This window comes from Mytilus californianus, unplaced genomic scaffold, assembly GCF_021869535.1.
Source record: "Mytilus californianus isolate M0D057914Y unplaced genomic scaffold, xbMytCali1.0.p SCAF_3, whole genome shotgun sequence".
In the NCBI taxonomy this organism is placed as follows: Eukaryota; Metazoa; Mollusca; class Bivalvia; order Mytilida; family Mytilidae; genus Mytilus; species Mytilus californianus.
In genome coordinates, this window is record NW_026262679.1 from 107,870,355 (window position 1) to 107,880,697 (window position 10,343).

Genomic DNA, 10,343 nt, shown 5'->3' on the forward strand with positions numbered 1-10,343 from the left:
TCTGGTAATGATAACTTTAATTTCGAAAATCATCTATGAATATTTGTATGTTTACTCATTAACTTATATAAAATCAATAATCAATTCTATGAACAGATGAGCATGTTTATAGGTGTTCTTTAATATTCAAATATGTAAAGTCACATGACACACTGAAACAGACATGCAGAGCACATGTACAAATGTATGTTGTTTTTGTTTTAATTGGAAGGCTGTTAGACTATTTATACTGACTCCATCAAGTATTTAATACCTCAAAAAATAAAATTATTATAGAGACCTAATGGGAAACTTTTTTTAATTTTAGACCAAAAATTATGAAAGTAATAGTCAGAGTTCGTATATAACATATATTACAATACATCAAGAACTAAATATTGACTTGAAAAAATGAATTTATATGAATTTTTTTCTGCGAATATACAGAAGTCAAACGGACTATATTGATGGTCATTTGTGTCCAGGCAATTTTAGCCGCAAAGTAGAAGAACGTGTGTATGAGTCCTCAAAAAGAAAGAAAAGAGGACGGGATTATGGTTACGACAATTGAAATCCGTCGTCTTCTGTATAACAAATATCCCATAACGGCCAACCATTTCGGGATAGCGACCGTAAAATTTTCGAAGTGACGATTTCAATTTACACATTTGGAACTCTTGGTTTAATTGCTTTCTTGTAAGCAACAACAACTCTATCAAGGAAATCACGATAGGAAATGCAAGCTCTGGCATCAACTCGGAGATATGGTCTCCATATGCAGGCGCTGCAGGAATATTGATACATAGAAATTAAAAGTTCACAATTGGGAAGCTGAAATCTCATGGGAGTGCCAATTGTTTTATGAAAAACACGTCCTCCAAACATAACAAGTATGTTGTCAATCAAGCATAACAAAAAAGATAAATACTTTATTTCAAGAGGATAACATCAGTAAGTACAAAACTAATATCCCATGTGGCCCTCTAAATAACTCAATATGTTATATAATATACGCATCAATACAACCAACTATGCACACAAATGGTGAAAAACATATAGATTAAGGGTACTTTATCATAAACATGTTTCCTTAATGATGTACAAGACAAATATACAGACTTTTAGGTTGTAGATAAACTTCTGTGACAATTATTTTATTGGTCGTAAATTTTGTATATGAATCTTATAATAAGCTGTTTAGTTGTAAAAACAAGAAATTATGATATCTTTATTTGAACTGTTCTATCTTTTTATTTCTATAGGAATATATATACCGTTCCAAAGAACAGTATACCGGAATATTGAAATGCTTTTTTCATAAAATGTGTTTCCGCACGTGGTATGAAAAGAATATTATTGTCTATTGAACGGAAAAAATATCTTGTTGCATTGACACTTTGGTTATTTCAAGGATTTCTATACACATCCTTGGTTATTCTTAAATAATTGACACAGATAATCAGGTGCTATACTTCTTACACACTTACACATTAATACTGCTTTCTGATATAGTGATTCTTTTCCTGAAACGTTAACCATCCTAATTGTTTGAATAAAGTTTTTGACGGTGTATCAAATGTTTTATTCCGAAAGATCCTGGCTGACATTTTATGTATTTTTTTGTGTATATATTTGAATTTTGTGGATCCGACTGGCTTTCAAATGTTGAACGCACTTCATGAATAGCACGTTGCGAATACAGATTTCTATTTATACTGTTTCTTTGATGAAAATGTTGTTGAAATCCAACATTTAAGTCTGATTTTTCTCGTCCATTTTCTGTGCATGTATTGGCAAGTATGGGTGTAACATCATTCATACTATGTATGTAATATCATTGATGTTCCTTTCTTGTTGAGTTGTACTCTGTCAGGATATAAAATACCTGAAATCAGCTGAGTACATAGCTGTCAATATGATTTATAAACTGTATGTGCATCTCATCACACAAGTCCACCAAATACTCATTGTAGTCAATCACACGAACTCCTTCCATTGGTAGTAGACCACCAACGATTATCCTAATTGACGGGTTTTCTTTATTAAGCATAACCAATGATTGTTATAATAATCTAAATGAATCTCTAAATTCTTGAACAGAGGCTTTATTTCCAACATCGTTTCCACCCAAACTGTAAAATGAGAGTAGTGTATGGTGAAAGATCAATTAAAGAGATATGCCTTTTAATCGACTGGACAGTCCAACCTCTCTTGGTTTTCACATTTACTTGATAATGACAGTTTCAAAGAATTTTATTCTGGTATCTATACGTTGGCCATTATTTTTCATAAAAAAACTGAGTACCGTTAACGTTATTTCGTTACTTTTGTACATAGCATAAGAGAGGTAACTGGTGTGTAACCAGTCAAAACAACTTAATCGTTTTCTAACTATAAAAAAAAATCATCGAATTTGTCCAACCGAAATACAATTATTGTAAAACTGCAAGGCCTAATTTCACAGTTATGAGGAGGAAAGATTAAAAATGACACTTCGTAAATTTTATGGACACCATCACGAATTGGTTGATCTATACGATGTGTCTTTGTCTAAACTAACTAATGACATTTTCACACGTCTTAGATTGGTCTATGTCGTCTGTCTGCTAAGTACCGAACGTGACCTATTCCCGAATATGACTGTTTTACCGAGTGTGAATATGCATTGCTATACGATGTGGTGTCTCGGTATTTTGTACATCCAGCATTCATGTATTTATTTTTGATGTTTCTGTTATGGTTTCGGTTGAATAATGTGTTATGTCTTATCGTTTGTAGTCCAAATAATTATAATATAGCCTTTCAATACCATCATTGTCATGAAAAATATTTGGACTGGTATTGTGAAAATAGTTTTTTCAACTTAGTTTTTAATTGCTCTATTTGTATCTTCTATACACATAAGATATCTTTGATACACATAAGACTAAATTATCATTCAACAAAACTGAAAATAATAATGTATCAGCACACAACGAAGGCATCTCACAATGGGAACAAGTAAATTACAGACGAAAATAAATGCATCAATCGCACAAAAGAGAAAACGCATGTCGAAGCCACTTACAAAGGCACCATTTACAATCCAACCTCTTATCACAAAGAGTGAAGGATACGGATGTACTAGTAATATCAAGACAATGTCAGATATTTTGAACATTAATTAAAAGAAAATAAATCGACTAAATAAAAAGAATTTCTCTAGAATGTGACATTTAATGTCTTAATACAATGGATCTACAGAGAAGAAGGTGCAAAAAAGTTTGAATCATTTGACCAACCATACTTTATCTCTGTAATTCACATAAAATAAAGCAAAAGGAAAAAATTATAGTCATTGATATCCAGTACGATCCATTAAATGTAGTCACAATCGACAACTATATGCATATGCAAATAAATAAATTGTACCATGACCAAAAAAAGTGTAAGGTGAACATTGGGACAAACTGCATCATTATTGATTAATAAGAAAAGACGTACAACATAAATATCTGTGGCAACCATCAAGGAACAAAATTTTCATTTAAATCAGCAATAACTATGAAACACTAGCTTAAAGCATATACTACAGAAAAGAAACAGACCACAATGCTGTCATCAAAATGAAAATTAACTTTGCAAAAATATTATTTCTTGGAAAGTTTTATTTCAGCAGTTACCCAGAAGCACTAATCATTTGACATTACAGGCTTCTTTAACTTAATGGACAAACAGGCTCAAAAACTTTCCACATATTGATCTGACTGAATAAACATGAACCAAAAAAAAAATCAACTTGCATGGTAATGAAAAAATGTTGAATCCTGAAAAAACTGTCTCAACTATTTGTAGACTTCTGTTAATAAAAAAAATAATTTTCTTACCCTAAGTATAGAAGCCTTAGCCGTATTTGAAATAACTTATCGGAATTATTGGTTTTCAATGCTATTCAGCTTCAACTTAGTAATATTTAATTTTACTTTTTAATATTTTGATTAGAACGCCACTGATGAGTCTTATATATGAAGACGAATATCTGGCGTATCAATTTATAAGCCTGGTATCTTCGATGAGTTTTTACAAACACTGTTTCGATGACACTGCTGGTTGAAAGTTTGTGTCCGAAGATATCACAGTTGTCAGCACCTTTGTGTTTATATGCCATATCATAGGTACGTTAGTTTTCTGTATGTTTGCTGTTATTAAAATGGTTGAATTATTCGTACTGTTGTAATTCCAAATCAAAATTAGTTCGAAAAATTTATTAATACTAAATTTTTCTAACCCGAGGCATATATAGCCTATGCCGTATTTGGCATACCTTTTCAAATGCTCATCAGCTTCGAACTAATTTTAATTTTAAATTACAACTTTTTTGATTAGAGCGCTACTGATGAGTCTTCTGTAGACGAAACGCGTGTCTGGCATACTAAATGATAACCCTGGCATCTATGATGAGTTTTTTGCAACCACTGAGTTGATGTCACAACTTGTGGACGTTTCGTGCCAAAGGGTTTCACCAACCCAGTTGTCGACACTTTCGTTTTTTGAGAAAATAAAACATCATGAATACGTTCTTTTTTTCTGTAAATTTACTGTTTATAAAAGTGTTATATCATGAAGTATTCAAAATACCAAGGGTAATTTTTTGTTTTGTTTTTAATGGTCTTCAACTTTGAAGATTGTGAATTTCAATTGTTTTGACAAGAGCGCATGTGATGACTCGTACGTAGACGAAACGCGCGTCTGGCCTATCAATCTATAAGCAACCTGGTATATATGATAAGTTACTTTTGTCAGACTTTTGGTTTGAATTTTAGAAAGCACTGTCACACATGAAAATTGCAATGAAAAAAAATGTTAATTCAAATGCAAATGTAAATCGCATAAAAATGGTTGAAAAACGTTGAAGATCCACGAAGCCATCCCATGCAGATAATTTCACCAGCAGTAACATATGACTTTAAATAACAAAGCAAGTATTGCTACAGGAAGATTACTGTAATTGACTGTTATCAAAAGGTCTATTACGTCACTTAAACTTAAAAAATACTTTTATATAGATAGGGAGAACATTTTCTGTTAAGATGCCAAAACAAAGAATGTACAGCGAAAGAAATCATCACCAGAAGTAAAACAGTCAAATAAAAACTATGTATATCATTGACGGGAGAAAATTGTGGATACAGCACTCTGATACAGGCAATTGGAGACAAGATGGAACAAGCACAGGAAATCCTTGATCTTAATCAAGAGACTTTAGTGGACCTAGTGGGAATTAATCTGTGATTTACATGTAACAAGTTCAATATTGCACAAAAACAACCGTTGTCTGGTAAGTCAGGAGGTCGATAATCCCAGGCGGAAGGAATTATGGTTTCGCATGGGAGGTGATGCATGCATAGCAGGAAACGCCTACCATGTCGACACACTCGGTCTCGCTTCTTTTATAGTTCATGCTATTCCCTTCTTTTAAATCTTTTTTTTTGAAATTTGAACATCGGCAATCTACTGTCGCCTTAATTTACCATTATTTCAAAACTGAAAAACCATAAATTTGAAGTGAATTGTTAGCAGTCAGAATCAGGTGTAACGTCTTCCTGAATATTCTTTCAGAAGCAAAAAGAAAAAAAAAAGACAACATTTCTTTCTTTCTTTTCTTTTATGTTGATTTGTATATACGTAATTCATCGAATAAGATACCCAGAAAACATACTGAAGTTACTTGCAGGGTCACTGTAGATGTATTTCTCTCCTCCCCCTTGCTTGATGTATACTTTGTCGCCTTTCTTAAGCTCTAATACCATATTTAGAGATCCCATATTATGATTATCACTACCAGGATAGGCAGCTACTGTCTTCATATCATTTTTCCATAGGAACACACGGAGGGTTTTACTATGTTGTGTCATTACTGAGCAAGAAAACTGGTACACCCCTGGTTTTGGAGCTGTGTATACGCCGGTACTTGAATCATAATCATTATTGACGTTCGTCCAAACTTTGTTAAATTTTATAATTTCGCCAGCTCCTAAGGTTTTTGAAGCAGTTAAAGAAGCAGCAAAGGCTGAAAATTCCTGATCATGCTGACTCAAACCTAATCAGCATTGAGGAAAAAAAAGACATTAAAAAGTCGAAATCATTCACGCGTTAACTTTCAATAGAAAAAAGAATAAGTTGATGACAAAAACATATTTTTTTAAAGAAAAAAGACCGTTACATCTAAGAAATCATTAATACATTATTGTTTGGTACATGTATCTGTACAAAAAAATATGTGCGTGCATGTCCTTATTGCATGCATATAGAAATGTAAACAAAGGAGACAATCGTATTAAATTAGTACCATTTGATATAAATTCAAATTATAAGTTAATAAACATAAACAGTTTGAAAATAAAGTTCTCAGAAGTATGTATAAATAGAATATGATTTTATGAAATATAGAAAAATTAATGCGAATCCGTCTGGTTAGTCTAGTTCTTTGTGTTTTCTGTAATATAATACTGTCTACAGTGCAAACCATTACCTTTTCCTTTTATCTTCATCATCATACTGAGCAGGTCTTCGAAAAGGGCGTTTTCTGTTTAAAAAAATGAAGAATGGATGTATTCAATGATGTCGTTGACTTGCAAGAATGAATAGATAAAAGTTACAGTCATGTACCATCTCAAACAGTTGCATTTTCATATGAATAAAATCAACAGATGCGGGATATATACTTCAATAAGACAACAACCCAACGACAAATAAACATATATACTATAGTGGGCTACAGTTTCCACAAATGGACAGGTGTCTATACAATTCGCCAAGCTCTAAATCGTACGGTGTCTATAAAAGTTGTGAATTTTAAAAAAACTTGATATGACATTAACACAAGAACATTGAGATATATGATATAAGAACACCGAATAACGACGTTATTGATCTTGGACAGACATAGGAACATGCATGTAGATCTCTATTTTTTTATCTCGAGTAGTTGCCTACATTTTTTTAAAGGGTACATAATAGAACGTACAATAAAAATTGGTGCTTATTTAAAATAACGGTGTTATAATCAAATTAACAAATATAAGTTAAAATTATAAATAATATAGCGTATTCAAGAATGATCGAACTTACTGAAAAACAAAGCTCAGAGTATCTTTACCTTCTGATATAAATTGCTGCCCTACACTTTAATATGGGTTGCTCTACAGTGTTTTAAAAATTAACATTTTACAAGAAAGAATGTCTCTCATCATTCGCTAATATATATTGCTATATTTGTAAAACAAAATAAGAACTAATTCATATTGTCGTTACATGGGAGCAATACCTTCTATTATTATACATTACACATAAAATAATCAATTATATTCAGTTATACATGTACATTATCAAGTGACATCAAAATTGATGCTTAAGTTGAGAGCGCATTTTATTTAAAAAAGGTACCATACCGAGTTTTGGTGTACACGATCCAGAATCCGTCTTATGGCCATAGCACCTCATTACCAGTAAAATTACAATTAAACAAACAGCATTCATGATGCGCATTGTGTAACCGTTCTGCAACAATAAGAGGTTGTATTCAGTTTGAGAAGTTGTAAGTAGAATGAGAATGTCAAAAAATTTAATGTAAATTGCTGAATTACCACATCGCATGTTACTAAATTGACAATGATATTCGATGATGAAATATGATATTTTCATAGAATGTTTAACCTTCCTCGATTTAATACAAAAAACTTACTTGTATGAGTTCTCGTATAGAATAGAATAGAATAGAATATTTTTATTCGTATACCTCAATATTAATAATAGTTCAGAATAAATGTTTGTTTCGGATATACATGAAATATCTGCCTCTTGAGGTTTATATAAAATATTTACCAAAAATAGAAGTAAATCAGGGAGAACTATGCCTTACATTTATAAAAGGGGGAACCAACAAATAAACAGGAGGCAATAGAAAACTACTAAAGCCATAAAAAACAGAAAGCACCAGAGCAAAAAGAAAAAAATAAATAAAACAAAACAGACATACAACAGTTCTAAAAATATTACGCAGCAAACTATAAGTAGAGCAAATAATTAGAAACAGTTTAATCACTCCATCCTACATATGTATATATTGTATGACTAATTCAGCAGAAATTGGCTATAAAATTGACATGTTGTCAAATTATCTCTCTAGAGAGAGAGTTCTGTACAGCACCGATGTATTTTATAAACGCATCATATACCTCGAAATTGACATAAGCGGTCATCTCAGTATCATAATCTATGACAAACGAGACGATATTAATTTTGAAGTTATAAATTTCCCCAACCTTAGCAGCAATATACCAACTTCACCTGCATATGGGATATGCATATATATTCAAGAGCTTGCAGCTGCTACTCAGACTTTTTATAAAACGTTATCAGTGTCTGAGCAGAAAGTTGATGAACCAGGGTTATGTCAAAGAATGTCTCGATCTTTTTCTAAAAAGGTTCATCGGGAGATACCAAGACCTTGTTGATAAATATTCCAGTTCAACTTCACAAATGATACATGATGGTCTTGAAGTATAGATTCTAGGTACTGACGTTGTTTATCATTTTAATTATGTGTTATAGTATTCTTTTTATTTGTCGTTGTATGTTTTTAATCTTTACTGTTTATGTCATTTTTGGTAATATCCTTTTGCCGTGACTCGGTACTTATACATCCCGCCATTGTTTTATTATACGGTCAATTTTTTTGTATTCTTGTCTTTCATTTTTGCTTATGTGCTTTGTCTATAGACTGTCTTTATGCCATTTTGTTTTACTTTTTTGACATAGTTGTTTGTTTTTATAGTGTTTAAGGTTATAACACAATGTTGACTGTTATTCCTCAATTTTTGACCTTTTTACCTATTATATCTGTTTGTTTTGCTTACACATTGTTGTCAATATAATGGAATTTACGCGACTGTCATACAAGTGAGAGGTTTAGCTAGCTATAAAGCGAGGTTTAAGACACCATTTTCTACATAAGGAAATGCCTGTACCAAGTCAGAAATATGACAGTTGTTTTCATTCGTTTGATGTGTTTGAGCTTTTGATTTTACCATTTGATAAGGGACTTTCCGTTTTGAATTTTCCTTGGAGTTCGGTATTTTTGTTATTTTACTTTTTTTGCAGACACAAACGAGGCGAAAGATATTATGGGGACATTCATAACTCATAATTTGAAGACAAACTGACAACGGCATGGCAAAAATCTAAAAACGAAGACGAAGGTCGGATGACATCTAAACTTCGATATAATCTGGAACAAGCCCATTCTTCTTTTCCAATCCGAGCAGAAGAGGAGACTGAAAGTGTGCTTTTGCCTAATGAGAAGACATCCATATGTATGTCTGGATTGAAGCTTTCAGTACATGTTTGGAGGTAGATTCTCACGGCAGAAGTTTGGCAAAGGAGGACTTTTCAATTGTAACCAATTGTGCCCTTAATTTGTTAAAGTCACTATGATCAGTTTTGTGTTTAGCTATATAGACTTTAGATCATACTTGAACATATTCGCGACATCGCAAGTCCGTGACTTAACTAAAGTACCTATGCCTTATTTTCAGCCTGTATTTTTAGTATTCGTATTGTCATCTGATAAAGTCATGCTGATTGTAAGGTGCACAGTTTTCTCTGCTTTTAAAATCTTTCTGTTTGAACCCGTCCTGGTTTTCTTACTACAATAAACCTACTATATGCTAAATTTGATTTTTTTTAACTAATTAACCAAAACTAATAGTGGTATTGAGATAGAAGAAAACAGACTTGTTAGATAGTGTACTATAGTGTAACATAGATAAAAAACAACTACTGGAAGAGTTCCAGGTTCTCCTGATAGAGGCGGGATTTACAGAAGGTAACAGGTAACCGGAAACTACATGTGACATATACTATTGGTATCGGTATCGGATTTGACCCGGAACTTGTTAATCATTGGTAATATTAATTATATGGAAAACAAAAGGGCCGAGAATGGTGTAATTTTTAAACAACACCATGGTCCTATATAAGTTATTATATAAAGTTGAATTCATTGTTTCGTAGTTTTCTCGTAATGCCGGGTAACACATTGGACCTCGATATTTTAGTAGTATAGATAAACTGGCAACAAGATTTCGAGCTGCGACTACAGATTTATCAATGTCACAGTTGGAAAGGTTTGACAAATCGTTGAATCTGCGGGGTTGTCCTTCAATACTTTGAAATCAGTTTACCGATCCCAAAACAGGAATGTTGTATCGCATCCTTGTACAGGATATGCGGCTGGTGAAATGTTACAGATAACAGACCCGAGACTATTACATGAATCAATGACAGGTATATGAAGCAGCGTAAATATTGTGTGAAAGTGATAG

General features: G+C 32.4%; 1 long non-coding RNA gene across 1 annotated transcript; it reads right to left on the reverse strand.

Annotated features, from left to right (window-relative positions):
- Window positions 1-5,910: 5,910 nt before the first annotated feature.
- LOC127733601 (uncharacterized) lies at window positions 5,911-7,546 on the reverse strand. Its single transcript, XR_007997138.1, has 3 exons — window positions 7,410-7,546; window positions 6,491-6,544; window positions 5,911-6,058 (listed from the first exon to the last, which is right to left on the reverse strand). It is a non-coding gene; the product is annotated as an uncharacterized LOC127733601 (long non-coding RNA).
- Between the last annotated feature and the right edge of the window lie 2,797 nt (window positions 7,547-10,343).